The 13060-nt window shown below is 45.0% G+C and overlaps 1 protein-coding gene across 1 annotated transcript in view; it reads left to right on the plus strand.

Moving 5' to 3' along the window:
- EVC2 (EvC ciliary complex subunit 2) overlaps positions 1-13060 on the plus strand; it is a 145743-nt gene that overhangs the window by 104953 nt on the left and 27730 nt on the right. The window lies entirely within an intron of this gene.

Raw genomic sequence — 13060 nt, forward strand, 5'->3', positions numbered from 1 at the left:
GCCTGGAACCCTCTTCCTCCAATTCTCCCCCAGGAGGTCTCTCTCTGGTCCATTCTTCTGGCCTCATCTCTGGTGCTGCCTCCGTGGCCTGTGGTTGCCACCATCCTTATGTCTGGCTCTGTGCTGAGGGGTTCACTTGTGCTGCATCACTTCTATCTCCGCATTTATCTTGCACACCCTCCTCTGTGCCCCACAAGCAACCCAGCCTCCCTCACCAGCCCCCTTTTGTTACACTTCTGTTTCTGCGCGTACTGCGTGTGACCACGTGCTGCTTACCCGTGTCCTTCCCTCTTCTTAGATTTACCTTTCCACCTCTTTTTACCTGAACAAGTGGACTTTGTCCTCAGCTGTCCTAAGGCACAATCTCTGTCCTCAGGAGCCCCCTCTTCCAAGAAGCCTTCCCGGAACAACCAGTTCTCCCACTTACCCCTCCCCCTGCCAACTTCCTCTCCCATCCTAGCATATCCCACGCTGTTCCTTCATTCCACTGGGATGCTGAGGAGGCAGCAATGTCCCAGGCATCGTGTTCACGACTGCTGGGGTGGTCCCAGCTCTCAGAAATGCACATTCTAGACAAAGAGCACTTAAAATGATAGATCATGATCAGTGCCGATAAAGAAATGAATAAGATGGTGTGATAGTGATGGGGTGGGGGGATGGCGAGGGGGAAGTGGGATCCACTGTAGGTGGGAGAGTCAGGTGAGGTCTCTCTGAGGAGGTGACATTTAAGAGTCGACACCGTGTTGTCACTGCTGGGGGCCCGCTGCCTTCCCCAGCAAAGGGCAGACTCCCAGAGGACTGTGTCAGTGAGTGGGTGTACAGACCATATTCTAGAGCTGCTGTTTTTGTTCCTACCTTCTGTCCCTCAGGTCCTTTACCTAGTTATTTTAATTTTTTTTTTTTAATGTAAGTGTATTTCTCAGAACACAAATGCATAATCCAGCAAAGAGCCATGGAACCTGCTCCAGGCAAGGTCATGGCTCCTTCCAGGTGTATACAGGTTGTTGATGTCTTAAGGGACACAAGAAGTGGCACCCTGTTCCCACCTGTGTTCTATATAAAATTGAGACACAAGACAAAGACTAAGGCAGGTACAGGTGGAAATATCATCTGTCTTACTGTGAAAGGCTAATTCAGAAGACAGAAATAGTAAGAGAGCCAGATGGGCTTGCTAAACATCCCAGAATTAAACAGACTCAGTCACACAATCACAGGTGTCCCTGGCGGGGCAGGGGGGTGGTCCTGGCAGCAGCCTTCCTGGAGGAGCAGAAGTGGGGCTCCCAGAGCAGATCTGAGCCAAGCCGGCCCGGTGGGGTGGATTCCCAGTTCACCCAGGAGGGGACGAGGAGAGGGGTGGAGCGAGGCAGGGACTACATGGAGGAGCTAGCTGCATGGGGAGTGGGGCAGGGCGTTTCCTCCAATGCACGCTGGTTTGTGACCCATTGTCACACTTAAGGTAGATATTGTCAGAGAAGGAAAAGTGGGGATTTGATTTGGTGGAAGGAATGGGTGGCCTGAGCCGTGGCCAAGGACACAGTGCAGGTTCAGGGGAGCCCAGAGAGTCTGCAGCCCCGTGAAAAGGCTGCTTTGCTGGGGTGCTGGGTCTCCCGAGGGGATAGGGGAACAGACCTGGGGTGGAGGGTCTCAAGTGCCTGTCTAGGAAGGTGGGCTGAGTCTCACCAGCGCTGTAGGCAGGATGCAGGATGGGTTGAGAAGGTCCCGAGGTTTCCTGAGCCAAACTCAGCAGCCCACCCACCGTGAGTTCACCTGACCGCACATGCTTCCCCCATTCTAGCCTGTCTCTCTTTCATTCCATTATGTGCTTTACCCCTCCCAACTTCCTTAAGAAGTAGGAACGGTCCATATCCCTATTTTACAGATGTGGAAACTGAGTCTCCACAGTGAGTTCATCCAGGTTTCTGCAGCCAGGCAGTGGTGGATCCAGCACTTCAAACTAAAGCTCTATCTCTTCTTCGTCTTTGACAGGGCATATTCTCACGGAACATGGTTATTTCCCACAGTTGTGTAATGTTGGATGAACGTGCCTTGGCTCCCACATCTGTAAAATCAGGATTGAGACAATGATAACCCACTAGTCACCGGATTTGTGAGGACAAATGGATTGGAAGGTGCTTTTTAACTTTGGAGTGGGCTCCAGTGCCCATTTCCCCAATAATGGAGCAACTCATAGGCTACCTAATCCCGGCCTCGTGGAGAAAGGCAGCCAAGAGTCATTTGTCAGCTGTGACCTTTTCATGACAGGCCATCTTCACAAATGGCTATCTCCTTGTGGCAAGTGCCAATAAAATAGGCACTCCCCAGTCAGCGGCTTTGATGTTCCTCTTGAAATCGGTCGACTGCATCTCTTAGCATCTGAGTGGCAATTGTTCAGATTTTTTATTTGCAGGGTAATTGCACAGAAATGACAGCCCTTGGGGGGATGCCAGCAGCTGAGAGTTGTTTGATTGTGCTTCAGGACTGGGAACCCCTTCCAAGCTCATGTAGCTATCAAGATGGAGCAGGGACCTAACGGCCACTGCCCCAAGACCCACTGTTAAGCCCCTGCCTGGCTGGCAGCATGCTGTCCCCAAAGGGACTGTGGCTTCACAGCTGGGGTTGCAGACCATGCTGGAAGCACCTGCAAGGTGCCCCCTTTCTTTACTAGAATCTGCATCAGATATCCCCGCAACCCTCAGCCCCTGGTTGATATGTCCCTGGTCTGGACTCTGCCATCTGGAGAGGTTGGCAGAATTGCCCAAGATCACACCATCAGTGAGTGGTTGAGCTGGGGCTCCCACAAGGCACGTCTGCTTCCATCACCCATGCCCTTTCCATCATGGTGGTGGGTCCGCAGTGACAGCGAGAAGGCTTCAGTCTCCCAGCAGGGCTGTTTGGTCCTCTTCCCCACGTCCCCTCCCTTTCTTCCACCTTTTTCCTTTTCCTTGCCCTTCTCAGCTTTCCCCTTTCCCTCATTCTCCTTCACTTCCTCCTTTAGAACATTTTGTAGCCTGTTCTCTGGGCCAGGCACTGTTGCAGGATCCTGCACTTGAGATGTTCGCGGTTTTAGATGAGCAGCCAGTTCGTGCATCGACTGTTTACAAGTTTGCCTCCTGCTTTCACATAGAAGCCACCTGACTATGCTGAGCTCCGCCTTGAATGAGTGGTATGTGACTCATTCAGAAAGACTTGTACGACTGATTCAGGGAGGAAAAGAGAGACAGGCAGAGGGATGAAAGTGGACTGCCTACCTGCCCACCTTTTCTGTCCAGCTGATGGGTTATCAGCTCTGGTCAGAGGCAGCCATCCTGAGTGGCTGTTGTGCACCTGTGACACTCCACAGACATCCCAGTCCTTCTGATGGACTCCTTACAAATGCACAGATGCATGATTTTCAACTTGGAGGACTCTGGAGGGCATGTACATTTTAGAATAAGTTAATCAAGTTCCAAGATAAATTTCTGTTGGATTGAACTAAAATTACAGGTTAATTTGAGAATTGTCTTCCCCTCCAAAAAGGTGGAATGTTTCTTATTTTATGTGGATCTTCTTTTAGGATCTTTAATAGATTTTATATTTATTTCCATTAAGTAGGGTGAACATCCATCTCGATATGCTTGGGACAGTCCCAGTCTCCCCTGTCATCCCCATGTCCCTTCCTTTTACTCTCAACTTGGGCGATAAATCATAAGGGTCACCTTATGGATAAGGTATACATATACATAAGGTCTTGTGTATTCTTTTTGATGATTCCCAGATACATTATAGGTTTAGTTGCAATTGTGAGTTATTACCTATTTTCAATTATGTTTTGGGCTTATTTGATACTGATGTAAAGAAATGTTACTAATTTTTATAAGTCTTTCCAGACTCCCTTATTCTATCTTTGGAGCCAGACTGCTGGGTCCAGAGTCCCTATCTCTGTCACTTATAGCCCTGTGACCTTGAGCAAGTTACTTAACCACTCTATGCCCTAGCGTACTCATCTTTCAAGTGTGGATGATAGATACACCTGCCTCTTAAGATTGTTGTGAGAATGTGTCTGTTGATTCTGTTGATTTTTTGCATTTGGTCATAATGTCTACAAATAATCACAGCTTCGTAGCCTCCTTTCTGATTCTTACACCTCATTTCTTTCTCTTATCAGTGTTTCAATGTCCTTGTCTGCTTATTCCATCATCTCTCTCATTTCCGTTGGTTGATTTTTCCCTGGATTACGGATATTTTCCTGCTTCTTTGCATGCATGGTAATTTTTGATTGGATGGTAGGCATCGTGGATTTTACATGTTGGGTACTGGATTTTGTATTTTCTTTAATAGTGGAATTTTGACATGTAGGTATGTTCTTTTGGATTAATTTTATCCTTTCAAGACTTGCTTTTAAGCTTTGTTAGGTTGGGTCAAGAGCTGCCTTTAGTCAAGGACTAATGTATCCCCGCTGCTGAGGCAACACGCATCTGAGGACTCTACCTGATACCTTGTGTGTTGTGGGCTCTTTTCACTCTGGGTAGTGGGAACACAAACTCTTCCCAGCTCTGTGTGAGCTCCAGCAATGGTTCTGCCTATTATTTCTGCTGGTTCTTTCCCTGGCCTGGCATCAGTTTGTTATTTGGGTTTTTTTCAAGCATGCACAGTATTCAGCCAAAGCCTCCTGCAAATCTCTGGATCTCTCTCTCTCTCTCTCTCTCTCTCTCTCTCTCTCTCTCTCTCAGCAGCTCCCTCCCCTTTAGGACTCTGCCCCACAAATTCTAGGCACAGGGGCCTCCCAAACTCTGCTTTTGTTTTCTGATCTCTCTCTCTCTCTCTCTCTCTCTCTCTCTCTCTCTCTCTCTCAGCAGCTCCCTCCCCTTTAGGACTCTGCCCCACAAATTCTAGGCACAGGGGCCTCCCAAACTCTGCTTTTGTTTTCTGAAAGTACTGAGCCTGCTGGTCTCTCCCTGGGTTCCCCAACACATCCTTTTGTGTACTAGGAACTGCATTCAGGCTGTAAGCTGGGGCAACTGTGGGGCTCACCTTGTCTATTTCCCTTCTCTCAAGTATCCCAGTTCTGTGCTGCCTGTTGTCCAGTGTCTGAAAACCATTGCATCATGTGATTTGTCTAGTTTTCTAGCTGTGGGAAAGCAAATCTGGTTACAGAGGAAATTTGTTCCCTGTTCCTGTATCATGGCCAGAAGCAGAACTTTCTAACCTATCCTTTTTTGATTGGTTTTTACTTCTAACAGTTCCTTAAAAAGAAAAAAAAACTATCCTTCTGTTATTGATTTCTACTTTTAATATGTTTTAGATAGAGAACAAAGTGTATATGATAACAAGTCTTTGGAATTTATTGAGGCTTACCTCATGGCTTTATTTGTCCTCAAAAAGGCTGAGTATTTTCTGTTAGATATGAGAAAGGAGCCATAGAGGCAGGGAGGACCCAGGTCATGAGAGTCCTGACAGCTACACTGAGAAGCTCAGACCTTTTGAGGGAAAATTGACAAGACTTAGGCACTTCGTAGAGAGTATCTCGCAGGATATATTCATCAGTAGTTCTAGAAGTCAGTCTCTGTTGGCCAGTCCTCCTCTCCTGACCTCTGCTCTCGTGGGTTCTAGGGGTTGGGGGCCGTGTCTTTTCCTTCTACTTGTCAGTGTGAGATGGAGGTTAAGGTTGCAATCCCAGCCTCTGTCAAGAGCTGGATTGGTTTCTGGGCACTGAGGGGCCCTGAGGCCAGACACTTCAGCAAGAATAAGGTTCCAGTCTCTTGACGCCCACCTCTGCGTTCTGTTAGCAGAATTTTAATTGATGGATCCAGAAACAAAGGCAATATTTCAGTTCATCTTTGGTGCATCCTCTTGCTGGTTTTGCACAAAGTATGTATAAATTTCTCATAAATTTTCTCTAGGAACACTTAAATATAAATGAAAGTGACATGACCATATTTTCTGCTCACCCACGATTTCTGGTACTATTTTAATGATGTTGCTTCCATCTGGGTGGTGTGTCTACCACATAACCGTTCACGCATCCATTATTCATTCACTATTTCCAGGTTTCACGATATGCCTGCCATGCTTGCATAGTTCATTAGTAATCCCTCCATCAGGAGTGGAACTCTTGCGCTGCAATCAACCATGCATCCTAGTGTGTTTCTGCAGCAGCCTCGGCAATTATGCAGAGGTGGCTGGCACTTCTGTCTGGAACAGCTCTTCACACACCTGTCATTTCAGAAGTGACTAGAGCTTAAGCATGAGAATAATGTGCTCATTTTCAGATGACATGACAAGAGAGAAAACTGATGGTACAGGTCTTTATAAAGCTTAGAAAAAAAGGCATATTGGAAGGGAATGCATTTTAGGAAGAGGCGAGAAAATCCATTCATCCACCTACCAAGACTGGGAAAGCCTCCAGATGGTTCTCTTCATGTCTACTCTTGCCCTTGTTTTATCCCTTGAGGCAGACTCTGTCAAAGTCATCTCCCTGAAACACCATTTTAAGGAAAGTTTCTTTCTTTTCTTAAAATTTTTATCTTATATTGGAGCATAGTTGATTAACAATGTTGTGTTAGTTTCAGGTGTACAGCAAAGTGATTCAGTTATACATATACATGTATCGATTCTTTTTCGAATTCTTTTCCCATTCAGGTTATTACAGAATATTGAGCAGAGTTCCTAAGGGAAGCTTCATGGTTTCCCACTGCTCCCAAAGCAGCCCACTTATATTTTTAATTTCTAATTTTTCAAGAGTTTTTTTCTCTCTGAATGCTCTCTACGAAATAACATTGTCTTGTTGTTTTAAGGCTACTATAACTCTTGTATCTCTCTGAGAACATTAAGTTTTTCCAAAAAATTCCTGCATATTTATTATTACCTCTACGTTCATTAGAGGCTTTTCCAGGTATGTGGCCATCCTTGGTGGTCTGCTCATATTTAAGAGTGGAGTACTTGGGCTTCCCAGGTGGCGCAGTGGTTGAGAGTCCGCCTGCCGATGCAGGGGATATGGGTTCGTGCCCCAGTCCGGGAAGATCCCACATGCCGCAGAGCGGCTGGGCCCGTGAGCCATGGCCGCTGAGCCTGCGCGTCCGGAGCCTGTGCTCCGCAACGGAAGAGGCCACAACAGTGAGGCCCGCGTACCGCAAAAAAAAGAAAAAAAAAGAGTGGAGCACTTAAAAGCTACTTGGAGGCTCTAAGCTGTAAGGAGGGCTTGCAGACTATGACCTTCACTCTGGTGTGACTGGGCTGGACCACTCACTTGGTGAATTCCCAAAGTCTGTAACTTTAGAGCTTTCTTGAAATCTGGTCAGAGTGATCTGGTCAGAGTGCCCAGAGAAGACCAGTCTCCTGCCTAAATGGTAAAGGCCTTGCTGCCCATATGTCAGGAGCCAAATGAGGGAAGAGAACTGAGATTTTAGTAGTCATTATGTAGAGTTTTACTTGAGTCCTTCTGCCTTAAAGAGAGCAGTAGATGCGTTGTTATAAATCTACTGTCTTTCTCCAGGAATCTCAATTGTTAATATTTTTCTACATTGTGCATGTTTTTTATAATTAGAAATGAAAAAACTTTTTAAAGGAGGAAAGAAAACTCTCAATATTATAAACTATTGTTTTATCTTTTTCCTGCAACCCAAAGGAGACTCAATTTAACTAATTATAGTAATGATAACCAAAATAATACTAGTGGTAAGAATATGGCAGCTACTATTTATTAGGGGCTCATTAGGTACCACAGACTCTACTAGGCATTGTTCCCTGTCATTTTATTGTTTGCTTTTCATAGATAAAACTGAGACTCAGAGAGGTTAAGCAGCTTGTCCAGGTCACACAGCTAGTTAGGTGGTAAGTTTGTACGTAGGAGATAACAGATCAGCCATAAACACAAGAAATTAAACTATGCTGACTGGTTTAAGGCAGCACTCTTAATTTGTTTGAGATTTTTGCACCTTAATTATGCAGATGATGGGTTGAGTGGCAATGTCTTTCCAGGCATAGAAATCAACTTTTCTATCATAAATTTAAGCACTAATGATGTTTATTTAGCCAGGTGTTATTTCGTTGAATAAACATTAACCCAACACACCTTTACTGAGTCCACTCCCCTCCTGATGCAAGATAAAGGAGAGAGTCTTACATTTTGAACCCATCCTGCAAAGCATGGTTTAAACTGACCTGCTTTTTGAGAGGGCCAGCCACTAGAATACGAGTGCATTCTTATATTTAAATAGTGTTTCATCAGCATCTCCTCCCAGCATTTGGATGTGAGATTCCTAATGTGACTCCTTTCTGACCCCTCTCTTTCCACATGGAGGGACTTTGCTAGTGACATCCTGGCCTCTCTGCATTCCTTGCCCACTTGTCTCCAAGGAGAGTGTTACCTGATTGGCAGGATTAAAGTAGGAACTGAGCATGCTCAGTGCAACTCCCTCCTCTCTTTGGAAGCCAGCCTGCCTGCAGGAAGCCCCCATTTCCTGACTACGATGTGATGAGGTAGGGGGGAGGCCTGCTATTTGGAGGAGTGTCCACTCCTTTGCAAACACATCTGAGCCTCATTCTCCAGTCTAGTTTCCATCAATATTAAAGCTGACATTTGGTGTCTGTCTGGCTCACCCATGCATCCAGTTGTATATGTTTCCAAACTTGTGCAAGGAGGAGGGGTGTAAGGTCTTGAACTTCTTAGAATCTCAGTAACTCTCTGCTGATTGACAGCTTGATTTTATTTTGTGTTTAAAGGACATCCCAATGAATAGAAGAAACTACTCCTTCAAAACTGCACATTCTACCAGGGAAACTAGTTAGGAAGTTGTTTGAACTTCACATTGAAAACAAGAGTATTTAGCAGCATATTGTTTTGCAAAGGAATTTTTAGGTAGCTTGAATCCTTAATTAAGCCTGTCATTAATACCTCATAGAAATGCAAATCTGTATCTTTTCCCAGGAGTTCTTTTAAACAAGGATGAAAGCCCTCTTCAGAGGCATATTCTCATAGGGCTAGAATTAACAAATTAAGCTTTCCGAAGAAGAAAGAGGACGTTAGAGAATCTTTCTTTTGTTAATTTCACTGTCCAAGCTGTTCTTGAAGTGCATGCAAAAGGCTTTACACTTATCCCACATTTTAGGAATGACTTTGCATAAGTAAAATGAGATATCCCTCACGGCCACCTTACTCTGCCCTGCATCTCTGCAGGGGGCTAGTTAGGCCTTACAGGGTATTTGGGCCACTACCTGTCCAGGGGTGGGGAAGATTGAAACCACATGGAGGAAATGTGAAAATATGAGCTCATACAGGTGTGTAATGAGGGGACCTCTCATCCCTTTCTTGTCCACCTGCCTGTCACTCATGTTTTTCCTCTTTAGTAACCTTAATAGGCTTCTTGCCAAAGCCCTTTCTGTTGCCTCCGGAGAAAGGCTACCTACCTTCTCTTGGCAGTGAGGGTCTCTGTAATGTGGTTTCTGTCTGACCTCTAGGTCCTTACCTTCCACTTTTCCTTTCAGCTTTGGTCTAATCCACCCTCTCACTAACCCCATAGGGACCCCATACACTCCTGCCTCAGTGCCTTCGGTTGTGCTGTTCCCTCTTCCTTAATGCCTGGATCCTTCAATATCCAGTTCAAACGCTGATATCTTCACAACCTTCCCTGACCCCTCCTCCTCTTCCATCTTCTAAAATATCACAGCGCTATATATGGACCTCCTTTATGGCACCGACCATGTTCTACCTTTAATAATAAAATTAATACTAACAATAAACAACGACAGCTAGCCATCATTCAACACTTCAGTGTGTCAGGCACTGTTACAGTCAATTAAAAGTAGTGGATTATTCATTTATTTATTTATTTTCTTTCAAGTATTTGTTTTTGGAGGTTTTTTTGTTTTTGTTTTTTAACAGCTTTATTGGAGTATAATTGCTTTACAATGGTGTGTCAGTTTCTGCTTTATAACAGAGTGAATCAGTCATACATATACATGTGTCCCCATATCTCTTCCCTGTTGCACCTCCCTCCCTCCCACCCTCCCTATCCCACCCCTCTAGGTGGTCACAAAGCACCGAGCTGACCTCCCTGTGCTATGCGGCTGCTTCCCACTAGCTATCTGTTTTACATTTGGTAGTGTATATATGTCCATGCCACTCTCTCACTTTGTCCTAGCTTACCCTTCCCCCTCCCCGTATCCTCAAGTCCATTCTCTAGTAGGTCTGTGTCTTTATTCCTGTCTTACCCCTAGGTTCTTCATGACCATTTTTTCTTTTTTTTTAGTTTCCATGTATATGTATTAGCATACGGTATTTGTTTTTCTCTTTCTGACTTACTTCACTCTGTATGACGGACTCTAGGTCCATCCACCTCACTACAAATAACTCAATTTCGTTTCTTTTTATGGCTGAGTAATATTCCATTGTATATATGTGCCACATCTTCTTTATCCATTCATCTGTCGATGGACACTTAGGTTGCTTCCATATCCTGGCTATTGTAAATAGAGCTGCAGTGAACATTGTGGTACATGACTCTTTTTGAATTATGGTTTTCTCAAAGTAGTAGATTATTTAATAATCAAAATAACCTTACTAGGGACTTATTTTGCTTCTGGCCATAACGGAATTGAAGCACCAAATTATCCCCTCACCTAAAACAAAACAAAACAAAAACAATGAACAAAATGTATGAAATAATGTGTTTTTTAAAACACTGGACAACAGTCAAAAGTGATCCCTGAGAAACAGGGAACAAATGAGTTGAGCCCTGTGACCGTTCTGGGTATGGCCCTGAAAGAGCTTCCAGGCCATGGCACAGGGGAAGGAAACCAGGCAGAACCTGGTGGACTCCTCGAGTAAAGAAGACAAAGCTAGGAATTCAGAGAAGCTAAGTCATGTGCATGACTAAATAAACATAACACCCAGCTGAATAAACATCATCAGTGCTTAAATTTAAGATAGAAAAATTGATTTCTATGCCTGGAAAGACATTGCCACCCACCCCATCATCTAGATAATTAAAGTGCAAAAATCTCAAACAAATTTAGAGTACTGGCTCTGGAGCCTATGCCTTTCACCATGGTGCCTATTCCCTCCTCAATTCTGAGCTCTTTCAGGATTAGATACGTGTCTAGTGACGCACCCGTCCCCATTCCCAGGTGCGTCACACATTCCTTTATATTATACATATTTGGTACTCATTAAACTTTTTTGGATGAATGAACAAAGGTGTAAATATATTTTCTGTTTGTGAACTTACTGTGAAAAAAAATAACAGTGGGAAAAAAAGAGTTTGCTGGAAGACTGTTAGGATCTGTAAAGCACTTCAGAGACTCAGTTTCCAAGTGTCCCCATGAGGAAGTAATCAGACACCACTCTTGGGGCCCCATTCTCACAGGGCATCGCCCAGTCTTGCAAGGACATTGGACCACCTCTGCGAGCTGTGCAGCCTCCTCCATACAAGCTGAGTACGGCTGCTGGCCCTCGAAGAAAGCCCACCTGGAAGGCGCAGGCCAGTGATCCGTAATTACCATGGAAACAGATCACCGGACTGTCACAAGTGGCTGTCACCTGGTGCTCCAAACTAGGGAAGGACTGGGGTCTGGTAGCATCCTTTTGATAACAAGGCTTCATGTTTCCTTTCAAGCAGGGAAATGAAGTGTCTTCTTCCAGAGAAGCTGTTTTCATGCCGTAGTTCTGTGTGTTATTGCCTCTGATCCCTGTTGCTAGTGGGCTGCTTTGTGACCCAAATATGCAGGTCCCCACAGCGTGTCTTTGAAGAACTAATTTCACTTGTTGTCCTTCCTTCTCCGTGGCCTGTGGTAAGCACCACCTCTCCAAGAGGCCTTTGCAGGCCCTCCAGCAGAGTTTTCTCTTCCAGCCAATAATACCCAAAGTGGGCTGTTTGCTTCTTTGGGGCACTTTTTCCTCCTTCCTGCAGCAGACTTTTTCCTGAAGGACAGATCACACAGGTGAAATCTGATCTCTTTAAACTGGGATTTGCCTTCCTCTGAAGGACACACAATGGGCACAGGAAAATGGCACAGCCATGGGAGAACCCGGGCCACCATCCCCTGCCAGCCTCTATGCCGTGTAAATATCTTCCCTTGTGCCAGCTACTTTAAAACCTCTGAATATCAACATACAAATCGTAAAAATAGGTTACGTAGCAGGAAACAAAATTCCACAAGCTTTTTATTTTCCATTTTTTTTATTGTGCTAAAATACACGTAACGTGACATGTACCACCTTAACCATTTTTTCAGTATCCAGTTCAGTGGCGTTGAGTACATTCATGTTGTATACAGCTGTCACCACCATCCATCTCCAGAACTTTTAATCTTCCCAAACTGACACTCTGTCCCCATGAAGCACTAACTCCCACCCCCTCCTCTCCCCAGCCCTTGGCAACCACCAACCTACTTTCTGACTCTATGAATTTGACTACTCTAGGAAACTCATATAAGTGGAATCATACGGGATTTGTCCTTTCGTGACTGGTTGATTTCTCTCAGCATAATGTCATCCATGTTGTAGCATGTGCTAGAATTTCCTTCCTTTTTAAGGCTGCATAATATTCCACTGTATAGATAGACCCCATTTTGTTTATCCGTACATCTGTTGAGGGGTCCTTGGGTTGCTTTGACTTTGGCTATTGTGAATATATTCCACAAACCTTTAAAGATGAAATGAAAGGCTTCATCGAGATATGATGCTTGTGCAGGCTACTTTTGGGGTTGTACTTTAGCTTCCTGTGCAGGGGAGAGGCGTGCACACTTACAGGGACCTGCCTTTAGGGGCTCGGGTGGTGAAATCAGAGAAGCAATAGACTATGTTGTTCCCTGTAGCAAGTTTCCTAGAGAAAGTGTAAGAGGCAGTGATAGCAGAGAAAAAATGTAGAGAAGCTGGAATGAACTACTTAGTTGAGTGAATGAGTATAATGAATGGATTCTCTCCTCTAGAGGCTGCTGGGCCCCTCGGGTGTTGGGCCCTCCCCTGGAAGAGCTCTGTCCTGGTGGGGCAAACAGTGTGGTGCCAGATGCGGAGAGGAGCTTGAGAGACAAAAGAAACACAAAGAGGGTGACAGATGTGCAGAGTGAGGATGCTTCAAAGTGG

Source organism: Lipotes vexillifer, unplaced genomic scaffold (genome assembly GCF_000442215.2).
Source record: "Lipotes vexillifer unplaced genomic scaffold, Lipotes_vexillifer_v1.1 scaffold1824, whole genome shotgun sequence".
Lineage (NCBI taxonomy): Eukaryota > Metazoa > Chordata > Mammalia > Artiodactyla > Lipotidae > Lipotes > Lipotes vexillifer.